Here is a 19,813-nt window from a genome sequence, read left to right as displayed (position 1 = left end):
CCGCGCCCCAGTGCGCAAATATTGATTCCGACACCCTTAGGCCGGTAATCGCATGTCCCATGGCATAATAACACCATCTCACGACATGATATACAAATGTTGGGAGCTCTTAGTCCCATCGTGTCCACATGGTTAATCACATTCACATAACAATGCATACAAACATAGGGAACACTTAGTCCCAACCTAACCACATACTCAGGTGCAGCTTTCTTACCTTTGGCTTTCAAACGAGCTAGTTATAAGCGATGCTCCTTGAGCGCGATCCAATCCCTGAGCCCTAGCTTACCACCTAGTCACAACCAAGATAAAGGATACCATTAACAATCTTAAATGAGCTTCTAAACCAATTTCTAGTCCTCGGAACATTGAACTTCACCAAATATGGTAAAAGACTCAACCCCGAGCACCCTAGGTTAAATTCCCATGCCTAAATTCTCAAAATCCCAAAATCCCTTAAGCGCCGCGGCATGAGCCATCCATGCCGCGGCATGGCCCCTGACAGAAACCTCCATGGGCACAAAAACAGGTAAGGTCCGCGGCATTGCTTGGACCATGCCGCGGCCCGCCCTCCTTCCTCAGCATGTCACAACCTCGAAGGGCCGCGGCTCACCAAGAACCATGCCGCGGCCCGACCCTTCGAACCCAGAAAAAACCACCATTTTCAATCTCTAAACCTCACCTTAAACCATCACAAAGCCCCCAACTCAAAACCAATTAATAATAACAACATTAGAATGATTTAGACAACACAACCCAACCAAAAATCCAGCCTAAGACTCACCAAAATCCCAATTCCAACTTCTGAAATTTCAAACCCACAAACTCAAAACCAGCCATGGAATTTCCAGAATTCGACCATTAAACTTTAAATTGAAACTTACCTTAGCTTTAGTACCACCTCTCCTCAAGTTTCCCTGACCTAGCTTCAAAGTTCTAGCCTCAAATTCCACCCTTGGCTCTACTCCAGTCCTTGATTAGTTCCTGAGCTAATCCTCTGGCTTATCCCCTTCAATTCCCAGAATTTGGTTGGTTTCCTTTTACAAAATCAGAGTTTTTTTTTTCTTCCTTAAGAGGGAGAGGAAAGAGAGAGAAGGAAGAGAAGACTGAAAGGTCGGTTTACATTTCTATCTAGTATTTTCTAAGTCTTTCCAAGTATATCCTTAAGTTGCTAGACTAATCCCAAAGCTTGGGGTACCGGAAACGTCCCCGAGGGCAAAATAGTAAAATTCCCCAGTACTCCCGCCTAAACATTCTAACCTTAAATATATCTCCATATATTTATTTTCATCACCCGATAATCCAAATCACCACACGATACTTAAAGTACCCCTGACTTGCCCAAAGTCCAGCATTAAGCCCCGTTGTGACTTTCCTGCTATCTAGCTCCCTAGGATCGCCCCAAGTCACCAGCTGCATATTTATCCACATAATAATGTGGTCCTCACATATTTCACATACATATATATATATATATCTACCTATCCACATAATAATGTGGTCTCAACAATTTATCACACACAATTACGTTTATGCCCTAACGGGCCAAAATTACGATTAAGCCCTTACTAGTCGAACAGGGCCCGCATGCTCACCCAATACTCATAAACATGCATTCTCACACTATTGATTCACATAACCTCCAATTATGCCCTCCCAGCACACTAATCAAGGTCCTTAAGCCTTATTAGTAATTTTGGGTCGTTACAAGAGGCATTGGAGACATTGACATTGTTGCGAGCAGATCTTCTAAGTGACATCTTCATCAGAGTTCTAATAGTTGAGAAAAACATGTTAGAACTTACCTTAATAGGCTCTAAAGCAAAAAATTAATCTAAGCAAACATAACTCGAACCTATTAATTATTGTTTCTTATGAAAAGAATTGTATAAGCCTTCTTTATAATTAGGTTGTGTTTCTAAACTTAGAAAAATAAGCCATCTTTATTATTTTTTAAGTGTGTTTCTAATTATCCTATATGACTTAATTCTCAGGCTCGAAACTCATCGTTGTTCCAAAGTTAACCATACTGAGGGAGGGCTGGGATTAGTAAAATCGTTCCCACGACTATGACCTCCTAACTCTCAATATAGAACCCTGGTTCATTGATTTGTACCCACCCTCACCGAACTTGGTCATTATTTATTAAATTTATTATTTATTATGATTGCAAAAGAAAAATGAAACTCATACATGTCATCAAAATAAGAATGATATTAATTTGGAAAAACAGTTTTCACTAAGTACAATCATAAAGGAAAAATAATAAATAAAATAAACAAAGAAACTAATCTATTCTAAAAATTGGGATCTTCTACATCAAATCCTTCATCTAACATGTCATCATCTATCTCTTCATAATCATCATTTTCGTTAGCGCCAAAAAATCCTCAGGGAAGATTCGTAAAGATTCTATTCTTTTGTTCTCTTGTGAATTGGAATTCCATCTTAGAGGTAAACCTAATTATGAGAAAATAATATCTCATAGCCACTGGTATTTCATCTTCATCATCTATTGTCTCCCATATTTCTTCTAAAGCAGCAATTACAAAAGGAAAATCCTTAAAAAGCCTAATTACTAAAATATATTGTTCCGTAGCTCTCATCATTATTTGCTTCGTCGTTTGGAGATGAACTATATGATTATGGAATAAAAGTAATCTCTGAGTGATTCTTTCCAATATTCCTAGTGTATTTCTTGGTTCTCTAATCCTTTTTAAGGCCTTAATGGCTCGGATATCGTTATATGTTAATGCTCTATCCATTCTTAACTAAAAACATAAGACTAAAACGATAGCTAAACACAGAAACATAATAACTAAAACATAAATACTTACATTGGTGGTTAGATTCGGAGCTTGAGTGTGTGTATCAAGGAGAATTTCATGTAAATGGATCGTTGCTCTGATACCAACTGTAATGACCCAACTATTCTAAGACCTTGGACCATTAGAACTACTAAACATAACTATTACTTTGAAGAACATATAAATAAGAAATAATAATAACATTATTAAAACTTCATATTGTGGAAAAAGTAAAATAGAATTTTTGTATGGGTACCCATTGTTTAAAACATAAAACATAATTTTAAACTAAAGAAGAATGTTTACAAAACTAAATGCGGAAACTACATAGAAATATAATTTAAAAAAAAAAACTAAAAATAACGTCATCCTTGATCGACACGCAGCCCATTCATCCTCAATACACAAGTCAAGCCACCAAGAATCCTCCCGCCTCCGTATCTAGTTTCCTGCATCACACTAAAAGAAAAAGGAGTGAGCCTAATGCCCAGCAAGGAAAATATACTAACACATATAACATAAAACATAAACATATGACTATAACAAAAACATATACTATAAAACATATATTACCATTCTAACCCATGTACATGGTAAACATTGGGGTTTACTAGCTAAGCAACTATAAGCCTCAAAATACATTGAGGTTTGCTAGCTAAGCAACTATAAGCCCCAAGAAACATAAAAGTATTGGGGTTTGCTATTTAAGCAACTATAAGCCCCCAAATGATATATATCATACTATATCATAACATAACCTATTATAGCATAATATAACATATGAGCATATAAAAAAAAACTATCATATTTTCCTTACCAAAACCGGGATATTTGAGAACAAATGTGGGACTTGGAACACTCCTAAAACCAACAATAAGAATGGTGAGTATTTCTAAAGAGTAAAGAATAAATGTGGAAACTAAACCTTCAAGTAGAAACTTACCAAGAAAGATCTTTAAGTTTCAAGAACCTAATCAAAAACCAATATCAAAAGTTAGGATTTGAATAAAAGGAACTAAAGAAAACTAAAGAATTTTAAAGAACTAGACTTAAAGAATAGGAATACCTTAATTGACCTTATGGATTGGTCTAACTTTAATACCGAAATACACTAAAACTCACTTCCCAAGTACTTTCTAAAGCTTAAGAATGACAAAGTTGTTTCCCAACCCAAGTGTTTATCACTCTATGGTAACACTAGAACCTTGGAGTCTCTGATCACAGCTTGAAGAATGAGAGGAATGGCTGGGTACTAGGTCCTATTTATAGAGGAAAGGAGTGAAACTAACCCCTTTTTATTTGAATAAAAAAATAATGACTATTAATTGAAAATGTTTGAATATTCATCAATCAGAGGCTTAAGACTTGGTCAAAAACATTCAGAGGCAGGTCTAAGTAGTTAAGCCTTATTTTTAAATTTAAAAACAAAAGTTTAAAAAATAATATCACTAAGGGTGATATACCGCCCCTATATGGCGATATATCAGCTCTGCCCTAGTCCCGAGCCTCCGTTCGTACGTTCGTGCAACGCCAACGTGTTTTTCGTATCCTCTGTTAGGCGATATATCAGCATAAGTGAATATTTTAAACACGAAATTGTACTTTTTCAACATAATTTTAATGGGATAACTGCTTTGACTTAGTCATAATACAACCCTAACAGTTTCGGGCAGGTGCTAAAGCTTCTATTACTTTATTTTATCATCAAAATACTTAATTCCTTAATAATCATGCTTATGACAAGTGTCACGTTCTTATTGGCTCTATCTAAACCTTAGGTTATAATAAATAATATACTTAGGACCAGCAATATTAATCAAACCTTATGTTATAATTAATATTCTTAAACTATAGGTTAAACTTATAAAATCCATAAGTGTTGCTATGAGTTTCCAACTAAGTCCCGGTTTGAACCAAAATCCACGCAATCTAAAATACTACAACTACTACTAACTATCTAGCTAACTAAGTAAACATTATGGGACTCTACACCATAGGTCAATTCAATCTCAATTCTGAGTGGTTAGTATTCTAACTGATTGTATTATTTTAGTTCTTTGACTTGTTCGTTACCAGCTTACCCTACAGACTAGCCCATACTTACGTCTTGGGAACTCGGTAGTATAATTGAGTGGGAGTGTTAAACATAGATAGGAACATCTATAGCTTCTGATGAAGATGTGAAACGATAGTTTCCTTTTAGTTTGGTTCAAGGTGCTAAATGATAGAAATCTCATTTCAGTAATTAATATTAGTTTACTGAAATATCATTTACAAGGAACTAAGTGTTTTAAGGATAAAATACAATGAGGGGTAAAACATAATTTTAGTCCTCTCTCATTGTAGACTGTCTATAGAGGATTGTGTGACAATTATGGTTGTAACAATGGATAATTAATAACGTATCTATATTGCTTATCGAGCGTTCTATGAATTCAAGAGTGCAATTTTGAGTCTTTAGTGAGTCACGGGGAATTAATAAGTTAGTAAATTTGTTTGTTAAATTTATGATAACTTATTGGAGCTTGATTTTATAGGCCCATGGTCCCCACTGTACCTTGGATAAAATTATTTAGATAGTCTCTATTAATTGATTTAATTATCAATTAGAATTATCAAAGTTGACCATGTCAATTTTGGATAGTTTCACATAGTTATGTAATTTAGAGAAGAAAAGAGAAATTAGAGCAGATTTATTGATTAAGATAAATTGGTATCTAAATTAATAAACAAGTTTAAATCAAGGTTCAAATTATAAATAATTAATTTGATAAATGATTTAAATAATTATTTAATTAATTAAATCAATAGAAGACAATACATGCCTTGATTTTAAGTCCAACAGGCTTATAATTAAATGAGAAATTTTACGGGCCTAAAGCCCATGAGAATTTTGACTTAGGGCTGATAATTGACTGTTATTTTATTAATTTTTTAAATAAATAAATGACATAATTGAGCCTATAAAAGGAATGTTAGTTGAGAGTTGAAAAGAGATGTTTTAGATGACAGACACACAAGTTTTCTGAGAAGATCAGAAGATCTAGTAGGTTTTAAATTCTCTCTACAACATAAGTTATTTTATAAGCCTCAATATTATTTTCTCTTCTTCTGTCTGTATCTATCTCATGTGTTGAGAATTGCGCACTCTAGTGTAGGTGATTCTAAGGATACTTTGGAAGGTTGTGAAGAAAATTTAAGAATGGTTTAGTCTCTTAGTGAGACCCTATGACAGAAAGGATACAAGGGTTAGAGAAACTGAAGGAAGGACTCTATCATTCTGCTGCGTATAATGTAAGTGTTCTTATCATTATCTTTGTATGAAATAAATTTTAGAAACATGTTCTAGGTTATCTTTTATTAATATGTTTAATATATGATTTACATGAAAATAAACATGATCCTGTATAAGTTTTTCCTAACACCACGAAGCAACCATAGTGACGTGGGGCGTTACAAATGGTATCAGAGTCTTGATCCAGCCAGAAGTGTGGCCGACAGGGACGTCGGACCCCTAAGGGAGGGTGATTGTGATAGTCAGAATCCCATGATTCGTAGGGGGAGAGACCGGGTAATTGCTGTGCAATCCCACATCGCCTGGGGAAGGTCAAGTGTGATGATTCTAAGACTGTGTAGGTATGGGACTACACAGTTGAAGATGGCTTAAATGGATTGATGGGTAATACCTATGCCAACAAGATGCATCTTCTTTTTGGTAGCCCATTACTTGAGAACTCCAAAGTTAAGTGTGCTTGACCTGGAGTAATCTCATGATGGGTGACCTCCTGAGAAGTTTTCCCAGGAAGCGTGCGAGTGAGGACAAAGCACTCTGGAAATACTTGTGTTGGTTTGTAGGGCCAATCTTCATTCCAGGAAGCAACCATAGTGACTTGGGGCATTACAGATGCTATGGAAACATACTGGGAGATCTAAAGAAGAGGGGATGATGCGTCATCCGGTTAATGGGTTAGCTAGCATGGAAGGATTTTTGACGCCAGACATACTGGAAGATCAAATGAAGATACTAAGTCGAGTTCTTGGTGAAAGGCGGGGCCACCAGCGAGGAGTTGGCCATAAATTAAAGGGTAAAGTGTTAACCCTTCCCTCTCAAAACACTCAGTCTCAGGCACCACCTCACCATACGACTGAGGATATACATGAATCAGTTGATATTGTGAAGACCATGAATGAGCAGCTTCAGTACGTGTATTAACAACTTCCACCCAAAAAACGTCCGACAAAAAACGTGGAGATGTAGAATACATGTCGACGGTTTTTCGAGAAGTATGTAGGTTCGTATTCTGAACCCGAGACACAACACATGTCTCAAGCTTCAGCTTCTCAGCCCTGACAAAGCCATCTCGACATGCCTGGACTAATGCTGTGATCTCAACCTTCGACCCAACCATATATGGATCAATGGTCGATGCCACCATACCCTCATGCTTATCATCCTCATATGAGTGGACCTTCGTCCCAACCCCCGCCTCCTCATATGAAGTGATCGTTGTCTCAACCTTCGCCCTATCATTTTCCATACATGTATGGACCTGGAGGATCATCGTTACCTCCACAGTATCCATGGTCGATGCCTCTGCACACACCACAGGCATCGCAGACACCAGAAGACGTCGAGGGTTGAGATTTTTTATATATATAATTTTTTAAACAATAACTTTTAATTAATATATTTTTATATGCATATCTAATTTGAATAATATTGTATTGATTGTGTAATTTGAATAAATTATTAATTTTATGCATATTTAATTTTGATAATTTTTTTAATTATATAAAAATATTAGGGGACTAATTATCATTTTTCAGAGGATGTATATATAGTTCATCATTGATAGAGTCAAGATTAATATACAGAGGGGGTCAATTTTTTTTAATAAAGATTATATTAATGTATATACAATATTTTATAATAGAAGTATATTTTTTTTTTCAATTTTAGGCGACTAATATAAATTTATACACGTATTTTCTCAATCCATATCCAAACTTCACTAATCAATTTGTGAAATCAAGCAAGCCCCACATATGTGCTTAGTACCATGAACTTTGTTAGTTCCTTGTCACCTCTCAATATCAAAACTTTGATGTAGATGCGTTATTTTAAATAGTTAAAATGAGCTTTCCCACAAATTTTAATCAAAAATTTCTTTTAAAGACAAAAATTCTATCACTTGAATTATATTAATATAAATAAAATTTAAAATTTATATTATTTTAGTTTTGAATTTTATTTATTTTAAATTTTTTGTTTTGTTAATCAATTTTATAAATTATTTATATATTTGTTAAAATATATATTAATGTACATTGAGAACAATTTTATCATTAAAAAGAACTTTTGTACTAAAAACACGTGGAGGAGTTGATTGGATGGTTCAAAACAAAGAATGATTAATTTTTGCTTTTTTGAAATTTAAATGTCAAACTTGGTATTGAGTTTAAACTAAGAGGTCAAAGTAGTACTTCGGAATGCACAGATGTGAGGAATTGGCTGGGAGCGCTTTGCCAGATCCGTTAATAATTCTAATCCCCCTTCCTGCCCTTTTTTTTTGGTCTATTCTCTATCGGGGGTGGGATAGGAATCCTACCGATGCTCATTTATTTAAAAACAAATTTTAAATTAAAAAAAAAAGTGAATTACATAAAAAGTTAAAATATTACACTATATTTATAATTTAAAATACTAAATACTATACTAAATAAAATTTTAAATTTTAAAAAAATTACTAATATACTATAATAATGCATAAAGTAATATATAAAATACACAAAAATATTTAAAAATAAATAAAAATTTAAACGGACCCCATTAGAGTGAGGGGTGTCATTCCCACCGCGCCCCAATTAACAATCGTGGATACAAAATTGTCCCCATTCTCGCACCATTCCACATTTAGATGAGAGATCTCGACTCCATTAAGAAAGGATCCCATAAGAAAATGTGCTTCTCTAATAATTCTCCTTTACAAAATACGAGATTTTTTTTTTTTTTTTATAAATATACTTGTGTTTTAATTGTGTAAAATAAAAGATTCCCTACTAGTCATGAATAATTAATGTGCGTACGTATGATATTAATTTTGATTTATTCTTTCATTATTATATTTTATTAGTTATTCGAATTTACTAATTATATTTCAAAATTTAAAAGATAGTAAACGGCTGAGAAAATATATATTTTAAAAAGAAAATAAGAAAAATGAGTAAATAACAAGGTACTTAATAACATTAGAAATGAGAAGCACATGCAAATCATGAGGTTTGGCAAAACTTTACAAATTTTTTTTAGGAGAGGACTTATTCGTTTACAGCTTTTAGAAGCCACTAACTCAGCTCTTAATATTTTATTACCTACTTCTTCTTCACAAAGTAATCTCATTTACATTATATTACTATAATTTAATAGCCACATAGAAGGGAAGTTGTAGTTTCACAAAGCAAATGTTAACATCATTGATTTCTACTCGGTTTGAGTTATATAAAGTTTTCGAATTCAAATGCCAAGCTTTTAGCTTGGCCATTAAAATGTGAAATCAATGTTTATAATTTGTAAAGAGTTCTTTTAGTTAATACTCCTAAAATACTTTTAAAAGTTGAGATATATACCATTTTAATTACTACTCGATCATAACTATTTTAACTACAATATTTGCACATAAATACTAAATTAATGATCATGCTAAAATTATGCTTCTTTGAGTTTTATCACCACAAAATCTGTTAATATATATTTGGTACTTTGTGTTTTATCGATATACAGACTTAGTGCCCTATATTTTTAATAATGCTCATCTAGTACCCTGTAATTTGAAATCGTATATAGTTAGTACCCTAGACTCAAATTTGATCAATAAAATTTTATCAATACGACAAAACTATCATCAATTATATGTGTTTTAAATTCAAATTTAATAACTTAATTATATATAACTAAGGACAATTTGGTCATATTGATCAAATTTGAGTTTTTGTACCAAATATGTACGATTTCAAAATACATGGTATTAAATGAGCATTATTTGAAACGTAGGGTACCAAGTCTGTACTTCGATAAAACATAGGGTACCAAATGAGTATTTATAAATATATATTTCAATTAGGAATTTTTTTCATAAATATATATTTTTTTTTTACGATCCCTGATTTTTTTTTCAAAAATACAACCTTAAGTTTTAAAAAATACGATTTTCAAAGTTTTTTATTTAGAAAAATACTATGTCAAAAAAGCAACTAAAAAATAACAATTAGTCATCAACTCACTCCATACTAACACATTCCAAAACAACTAAAAAATAATAATTGGACAAAAACTAGAAGTAAAGCCACTGCATACTTATACCTTTTACAAAAATCAAAATATATCTAAAAATAACTAAACATCAATTAGACATCAACACATCGACAATACATAAACTTAAACAACATAAAAACAATTAAAAAAAGCATAAAAGACAGAATATGCAAAACCATAAAAATGTAAAAATTTCTTTAAAATCGTTAAATTGACAAAAAACTTCGCCAGTCCGTAAAATATAATTTTTTATCAAAATTAAGTATATTATGTAAATTTTCGAATCAATTTAGTGTAATATTCTTGATAAAAAGAAATTGGATACATAATTACAAATTCCACTTGTAAACAGTTTCATTTGACTAACTTTCCTCATTCAGAGTTTTGAAATAAAAATTAAATAAAAAAGAATTCCAGATAGACTCTAAATTAATACTTTGTTTGTTTCAATTATTTTGTAGCTTTTTATTAATTTAAAATTGTTTTGAAATAATATGAGAGAGTATTCACCCATTCACTCATTCACTTTTCATTTATCTTTTCCTTTGAAAGAACTGCACAACATAAGAGCTCAAATTTCCGTATTCATTTTTTTTAGCCAAATGTAAAGTGTTTCTTTGTTTTTTGTTTTTTAAGCTCTTATGTTTTGCCAAATGAATATACATTTGTAGCCAAATGTAAAGTTGGTTAGAAGGAAAGTAGCTGCATTGTCATGGGTTTGGGCCAAATTGCATTCACCAATTCGAAATGTGGTCAGGTATATTTAGATGAGCTATGTAAGACCATTGGCCCATTCATGGCCCAAGACTGTTCGAATTGGATGCATCATGATTGCTTTACAGCTACTACCGGTCCTAATTAACAGGCCTAGCGCAGATATTTTGGTGCCCCAATAAAATAAAATTCCATGTGTGTTTAATTTTGGAAACTTTACAAAACTACTCTTCAATTATTTAAAAATTTGATATAGGGTTATTTTTTTTTTGCTAAGAAGAAAACGATATTACTCAAACAATAGAAAAAGTGGTAGACACAAGGGGTCTACCTCCCCAATGTTCAGGATGCCAATCCTGTTGTGATGAACTGCAGCACACCTATGGTCCGCAACATTGTCAATTATTGAAATTCAAAACAAGGTAAAACAAACAAAAGTGTCTATAACAAAAAATAACTCAAGGAAAATAAAATAAAGAGTCCAATCAACAACCTCCTTGTTTAAAACAACATCAACAAAGCGTTTGCAGTCCGAATAGAAAATAACATTGTTCCACCATGCTTAGAGCAGAATTGAATAGCCTTAAGGAGAGATTTTGCCTGAGCTTCCAGGGGTGAGGACACCATAAATTTATAAGAGACTTGGTAGGCTTGAGAACCATCCTCCCTACAACAAATTACTCCACTGAAAGCAAGTAAGCCACGAACTGCATCATCCACATAAACCGTCTTGGAGGTTTGCGAACTTCTGTCACACACTATATGTGTAGTGCACCAATTTTTATTTATTTATTTAAATTATGTGTTTTATTTGAATTAATATTTGTTAAGTGTTAATTTATTTTTGTTAATTGAATTGTTTGGTAGAAATTGTCCGAATTTAATTGTTAATAATTGTTTTATTTAATTATTTTATTTTAAGAGTTTTCTTGAGTTTTGGTTGTGTGCCTTAGGGTGCATGGTTAGTAAAAATGCACTTTAGCACTTGTGTGTATCCCCATGCATGAATGCATAGTGAACATGCAATGTTTTTCCCACGCATAATGTGGTTTCTCTTTTATTTTTGTTATTTAAAATAAATAAGAGAATAAAGAAGGAAGACTCTAGAAGGTTTGCATTCACACCATTGTGAAATGGAAAGAAGAGTGCAAGATAGAGAGAGTGTGGGTGTGTAGTGTGAATGGGCAAGGTTTCAAGAGTACAACTTTCCTTTTTTTTTTCTTCATTTGACATCTTTTTTTTCTTCAAGGTGGTTTGTACTCTAGGGTTCTTTTTACTCTTGTGTTCTTGAACAACAATCAAGAGAGGTAATAGGTTTTCTCTTATCTTTGATTGTTTTGATGATTTGATCCTATATTTATGACTTTTGGAATATTGATTGTTGTTTTGGGCATGAATATTGGCTAGGGGCTGCCTTTGATTTCAAGATCTATGAAGTATGTTCTTAATGTAGTTTTGATGTTATTGTTTTCTTAGATGGATGCTAGGGTTTGAGTTTTAGTTTTGGTCTACTCATATGTTGACACTACACCAAAAACCCATTAGCATAACACATGATTATAATAGATTTTAAAAAGAGTTATGGTAAATGAAAAAAATTTCAGGCGGCAACTTAAAATAAGGTACCGCCAAAATAACTTAGCTTTTTTGACTTAACTTTTTTTGACTGAACTTTTTTCAACCCGTGTACCCATTTCCCCTATACCCATTTCCTCAACCATTCTTCGATCTTCCCCTTCCTCTCAGTCCCTTCAATCTTCAATGTTCTTCGTCTTTCCATTCCTGGTCCTTGCGAAGTCTATCTCTCTCGGTTTCTCGTAGACTCGGTCTCTCGGTCTCTCGGTTTCAGTTCGTGGTCCGTTCGTAGCTTGCTCTTGCAGGTCAGCCCTCTTGCATGTCTTCCCGTAGCTTGTTTTGTTTTTGTTATTGCAGTGTGGGTTTTGTGTAGATTGTTGCTCTGTTTTATCGGACATTTGTTTCTAATCTGCATTTCTTCTGGCATTTCTTCTGCATTTCTAATCTACATTTCTTCAGTCTTGCAGGTCCCGTAGCTTACTCTTGCAGGTCAGCCCTCTCTTTGTACCAAGTTCTCATTTGCTCTATCAATGGAGGAGCCTCTTCTATTCTGAGAAATACCTCAAACCCACCAGCTGTTTCACTCATTCTCAGGTACACAAATTAGGCACCTTTACTGTATTTTTTAACATTTTGTTTTCATGAAGCTTGATACTAGTGCTTCAACAACAAACAATTTTTATTAGCTTGTTACTGGGGTGCTCTTTATCCATTTGATAAAACATATATAGTTTTGTTTTTTTCTTTCTTTCGTATTCGTTGTGCTTTCACTATCAGTTTGTCTGCTTCTGTTAGCTACATATAATCTGATCTATACATATTTATGTAAGGTGTGTGGAATTAAACTTACTTTTGAATTTTAATTATTAATAATGTTCCAGAAAATGGGTTTTGTTTTATATCTGTTTCTTTACTTATTATTATTGGGTCAATAATTTGTTTCAGTACTTCAGGATCACTGATCAGTCTTTCTGAAAAAGAAAGCAGATTTTAAGTTTAGTATACTGTTTTACTATCATTATTTCAATATACCCAAATATATATATTTATATTACTATCATTGGTGAACAACTGCTAATGAGTTCAGATTCTTTTTTTGAATTTGTATGTAATCATTAAAGCATTATACGGAAAAAGTTACATGTATATGTATATATGTAGTAAAAATTTTTAAGGCTTTTCTCAGGTACCGGGAAATCTCAGTTCTTGAAATTTGTTGCAAAGTTAAGTAACAAATCTGTTGTCACTACTGGCTTAGGAAGCACTAGTGCTGGACTCACTATCACTGCAGTCAAGGATGGAGGTATGTTTCTCATTTCTCCATCCTAAACTTGTATCCATGGAGTAAGGAATCTGACAGAAGTTGTGATTAGTTTGCGTTAACTTTTTGCATGGTTTGCCACCACCTTGCACATCCTAGTCCTGTTCCCCATCTCATTGTCTCTGCTCTTACTTTTCTCTCTATATCTCCCTTTTTGCTCACACTTCAAGTCAGTAACTCTCTCAATGACTGAGAACATCTTTGTTATGATAACCAAATCTTTCATCATAAAACTCCAATTCTTGCTTCCATGTGGCTAAATAATCTGATCAGATGGTTGTGATATGAAAGTAGTGATTTTCTGTCTTCATCTTTTGCTAAATTTGGGTTCTTGTAAGCTTGTACCCTGTGTTCACAATTAATATTTTAGAAAGCATGTTAAAATAAAGGTGGTTTGGTCTATCTTTGATAGAATGTTTTTGTATTTTCGTGACAAGTTGTTTTACTTCCTTGGCTTCAAATTGTACATGTACTACATCTTTGTTCTTTATATGTTTCTGGAATTCTCCTTGTAACAATCAACTATTATATCATATTTAAATATTGTACGACATTAATGGTAATATTTCGATTAAATAATTTTACTATATTTGTGCTATATGCAGGAGAATGGATGTTGGAAGCTGGGGCCCTAGTTTTAGTAGATGGAGGACTTTGCTGCATAGATGAATTTGATAGGTATTTGAGATGCCCCTCAGGTTTCTAATGAAACTACTCTTTCTAGCTTGCAATTATCTAAACCTAGCATACATGATGTGCATCATGATATTATTCCTACTTGTATATACTAGATTTCTTTTCTCAATCTCTTCATCTTTTTTCTTGTTAGAATTGCTTGTAGTATCATTGATATGATATTCTATTTCTTATTAAAGAGATAAAAGCATTAAGGAAAAATTGAAGAGGAATGGACATACAACTCAAAAAATGCAATTAACATTCTCTAGAAACATTCCAATATAATATGCATGAATATATTTTCTGATTTTATGTCAATACATAGAGAAGCCATTTGTTCACATGATTTCTAAAGCATAGACATTAAGAAATCCTAACTTATTTTTTTTAATCTTTTCATGGAATCTATTACGATGTTTCTGCTTGTTAATAAAATATTGTATGAATTAAATCAATAATTATATCATCATTGAATTTTTAATTCTGCTTGCTTAATGTGTTTTTTTTCCTTTTTTGTAATTAAACCTGTTTTAGTATTTTTTCTAGTTACAGAACAGGAAATTGCTTGGATTGTATCATCCTCAGTCAATCTAAATGATATTTTCAAAACCATTATACAAAAGAGAATATACCATTTGATGATTTTATTTTAATCTTTTCATAAGTTTCATCTATTTTTTTGTTCGTGTGAAAATATCAAGTTTAATATCACTTTCTTTAACAGCATGAGAGAACATGATAGAGCAACCATACATGAAGCAATGGAACAGCAATGTTGTTTAGTTTGGGTCTTTTTTTTTTTTTTTTTTTGCTTTTTTTTAAGGGGAACCCAACTTTGGGTCTACTTTACACTAAACACGTATAGAAAGCATCCACTGAATAGTTTAAACAGTAAGAAAAATAGTAAGAAAAATAGAAAGCACAATATTTCAATGCAATATCACTTTTGTAAAGTTTAAACCCATCCACTGAACAGTTAAGCCTTATTCTGATTGGTCATATTCCAACTTTTATTTTTGGTTGTTTGAGCTTGCTTGCCATGTTGTTTAGTTTGTTAGTTTATAATACATGCTTGTTTAATATCTATTGACAAATTTTAATTTTGTATTAATCTTTTAAGTATTGATTATATTCTTTAGGTTGGGGATCGAATTGGCAAGGAGCATTGCAAAGGTAATTTGCAAGAGGTACGGAATTTGTTCTTTTAACTCTTATTATTAATATCTTTAAAATGTTAGAGGAGTTTGAATATCTTAAATATTCATCCATAGAGAAGTAGGTTCTGAGATTAAAATTGTGTGCTGCGGTGATAACGGAAGGTTGAAAACTTGTGTGTATTAGAGAAGTAGGTTCTGGAAAATTTGTTTGTGTGCTGCGGTGATATAAGGAAGAAAACTTATTGTGTGCTGTTTGAATTTTTTGACTTGGTATTGATAGATGGTTAGGTAAGCTTTTATATGTATAGATTAGATTTTTCATTATATGTATAGATTAAAATTTTCATTTAGTCATATTGTTTTCATTATTTCCATATGTATAGATTAGATTTAATTGCCACAACCCAAGCTAAAATCTTGTCTTTGATCCAAACCCAATTAGTTAGTGGCTACCATTTTAGAATCTGATTATTAAATTAAAAACAACACTAGAATCTCTTGAAAGCTTAATGGAACTAAAGTACTAGAAATTAGTAATAGATTTAGACCAATAAATCTTTAGTGGGACTAAGAATCATGGTACTAGAAAATCAAGTAACTTCTATAACATGCAATTAAAAATCTCAGCACTAGAACAATCAAAACCATTTGAGCAATAAGGAATACAGAGTTTATGGATCACAACAAAAGCTTTTGCAAGAGAAATTTGGTCGCTTATCTGCCTCGCCACTGAGTTAGGGTTCAACATTTCTTCAGTAACATTAAGACCTTCCATGATTCTGTCATGCCTGAAAGATCTCTGCATAAGAATACAAGCATATACTGTATTATATTCCAAAGAAAATAAATTTTAGAACAACCAACTCCTGTTTATTTCCCAAAAAAAAAAATAGAAAGAAAGAGAATATATGACGTCCTGCCAAAACAGCAGTGCCTTACCAACCATAACAAATATGCAAATAATTATGTTGTTCATTATCAAAAATCATATAAGCTGTAATAACTAATAACCGTAGTACAGTCAATTAAACACACACCAGCCAATGTATTCTCAAACAAGTTTAAAGGGAATATTTAAATAGTGTCATCACCAATTGACAGAGCAAGAATATATGTCAAACACACTAGATTGCCTTGTTTTTTTGTTTGGAATGGCATGCAACGGTTAAGGTCTGAAGCTTGATTAGACAAGTGGTATACAATACCATAGACATTTCTTCACAAATAATTTGATTCAACCAGCAATTTAGCCTACAAAAACTCTGTATTGTTACTCAAACTGAAACCTTTTACATGCTTAAAAGATCATTAAAGGGTCCATAAGATCCATAAAAAAAACGTTAGAAACAAATCAATCATCTTAAGTTAATAACTGAAGCTAACAAATATACCAATGGCAACCATTCTTCATGAAAATAACTGAAGCTAAAAAAATAACCTACTATTATTATTCTTCATGAAAGTGAACCTTTTAAACAGTAGGGGGCGTTAAAATGTATTCGATAAACAACCAGCCAAGAAGAAACAAAGAGAGAGACTATGAACCATACTTGAAACTCGTTTAATCATAACTTGCAAGCTAGCTTCTCAAGTCCCATCCTTAATTTTCTGAAATTAGAAAGATTATACAGAAACAATTAGAAGAAAATAACTATACTTAACTTTCTTTGATAATATTTTCTCTAATTAATCCACTAGACAACTACATACAACTATATTAAAGCATTAGATCATATATAAATCTTTATGATTACAGTTATTATATTAAAACTACATAATCATGCTATTTTAGATCATATAGCTATAAACCCAGCTACACAATTTATCATCTCTTTATGCTTTCTTTAGTTCTCAAGATAGCAAATTAGAATCAATCAAGTTTTCCATAGTCTGTAGCAATACTATGGGAATCAATCAAGTTTTCCATAGTATTGGACCTTTTTTAAATTTTCTCTTAAATAAAACAGTGAGTTACTAAAATATTACCCCTTTAATATCTAATTAATCTTAATAATCATTTGGTGTGCTAAAGTAAATTTTACCATTACCAATATAAATTTGTAGCTTTCTTAGTTAAATACTTAGAAAAGTCCTCATATGTTTCTCTAAGTATAAACTTTATAAGTCCTAAGTTATAACTGGATTAGTTTGAAAATTATAATTGGAAAACTACATCTCCAAAAATTCTCAAACTTCTCAGAATTAACCTTGGCTATATCAAGCAGTTTCTTGTAAAATTTTACACAAAAATAATTATTTTTACTTAGTGACATTTATTTTCAAAAATCTTACTTTAAGGCTGACTAGGAATAGGTCAATCTTTTTAACAAATTTTGAGACTTTATAAAATCTATTTGGTTTATTATTCTGGTCCAAAAAATTTTAGGACCATAATAGGCTGTGTAAAAAACACTCACACCAAAAATAAAATCATTTTAGGCATTTTTACTTGGTAAAACGGATACTCAAAGTTGGCTATCCAGAAACTATGGTAAATTCTCATAAATTTTTATCAAATTTTGAAAATTCATAACTCACAGCTATTTTAAAATTCTCCTATTGTTTGATATCAATTTGAGCCTATCATACTTGTCGCTAAAATTAAAATCAGTCTGCAGAAAAATTGAACACATCTGTTGAATATGAATCTAATAATTTGGATACAAGCTAGAGTAGAATGAAATGAAGCCTAGTCTAAAAATGCTTAGGACAGTACCAAACAATAGTTTTTTTCCTGTGTAATCATACACACATCAAAGATCTATTTCTTTTTCCAGTAGTAAAGCAAACCTAGTCAAGTGCATCAAATTTGAAGTTGTCCAATTCACATGCACCCTAGATAAGAATTAGATAACAAATATTCACTTGAAACCATCAAATTAATGGAAAAAAATTCAATGTTTTTATCTGTACCCAAAAAGAAATAAATTATAAGTTAATCATTTTGGTTCCAATATCCTCCAACCTCCTAACAGAAACTTTGGAGAGCTAAGTAAACATTAGTGATAAAAATATTTCTCATAACATTTCTGTTAAAAAAAATTAGTAATTAGCAGAGCTTACCTGAGAAAAGTCAAAATGACTAGACCTACTGGGCTTTGTTAAAATAGTATCCACAGTCTTCTTGACACTGTTTTTGACACTAGTAAGAAATGAATGAATTGCTGAATTCTTCCTCTCTTGATTCTCTTTAAATGTTCACCTTCTCTGTTATTATTCTATTTCTCTCTAAAGTTCTATTTTATTTTCTGTCTTAATTCTCTCTCTAAATCTAAAATAACCCTGTTCTTCTAGAAATGCTTACCACTTATTTTGAACACAACTCACCATACACGGTTATATAATCAAACTGAGAACTAATAATGATCTATAAACCACAAATCTGGAATCAATTATAAATTTATATCCATTAACAGTCAGAAAAGGTACGAGACCATAAAGAAATCCCAAACACTCTACAGGGAACTATAACAAATTTGTAAATTGGAATTAAGTAATTAACTCCACTCTAGAATCTTCAGCAAAAGTGATCATTTAACTCTGAACAAGCAACTCTGCCCCTGAATGAAATTCAATAAAGCTTTAAACTTCAATAACCCAAATATACTGAAATTCAACCAATGCATGTTTTCTTTTAAAAGCATGTGTGTAAATGACCTTGTCATGACCCTGATATTACAACTGCAAATAATGTGATTGTCTTGTCTAACAGTTGTTAAACCCAGACAAAAAACAAGATTTTAGTAAGAGAACAACATCAAATACAAATTCATTGGAGATGGATAAAAGTTGGATCCATCTTAACAGGTTAGTAACCAAAATCATATAGTTTATTTTGGATATAAGTTTAAGTGTTAGTGCTTGATTATTGACGTATGCTCTAAAATTGTAGAGTAACGGTGGAATATGAGCAAAAAGCTAGAGAGTTTGGTGATCCACATTTTTTATTTGTATACTATGTTATCTTTCATTTTATATTGCAGCAATTTGAACTTGAAAAATGAGTACATTACGAAGATCTCCAAAAAAAACACCTTCGTCCAGGTGCTTTATGCAATCTTGTGGCCAAAAAGCGAAAAGCATCATTGAAGATTCAAGCTGATTGTGATGATATGTTGCTTGGAAGCCCTGTTTTAAAGAAAAAGAGTGCTCTTCGTAGGTTTTCTACACCTGTTAGAGTTGTAATTGATTCACCACCTGCTCTTAGTACTAGAGCAGCAACTCGTCGTATGGTCTATGATACAAAGCT

At 32.1% G+C, this 19,813-nt stretch overlaps 1 long non-coding RNA gene across 2 annotated transcripts; it reads left to right on the top strand.

The window, feature by feature from the left end:
• The first annotated feature begins 13,690 nt into the window (after positions 1-13,690).
• LOC133801827 (uncharacterized) lies at positions 13,691-19,494 on the top strand. Of its 2 annotated transcripts, none has more exons than XR_009877004.1 (4): positions 13,691-13,711; positions 15,547-15,594; positions 19,277-19,371; positions 19,457-19,494. It is a non-coding gene; the product is annotated as an uncharacterized LOC133801827 (long non-coding RNA). The 2 variants fall into 2 exon arrangements; XR_009877003.1 differs by lacking the exon at positions 13,691-13,711 and adding an exon at positions 14,329-14,407.
• The last annotated feature ends 319 nt before the right edge of the window (positions 19,495-19,813 follow it).

Source organism: Humulus lupulus, chromosome 9, assembly GCF_963169125.1.
Source record: "Humulus lupulus chromosome 9, drHumLupu1.1, whole genome shotgun sequence".
Lineage (NCBI taxonomy): Eukaryota > Viridiplantae > Streptophyta > Magnoliopsida > Rosales > Cannabaceae > Humulus > Humulus lupulus.
Note: the sequence above shows the minus strand (reverse complement) of the source record. Positions and strands in the feature narration are given on the sequence as shown.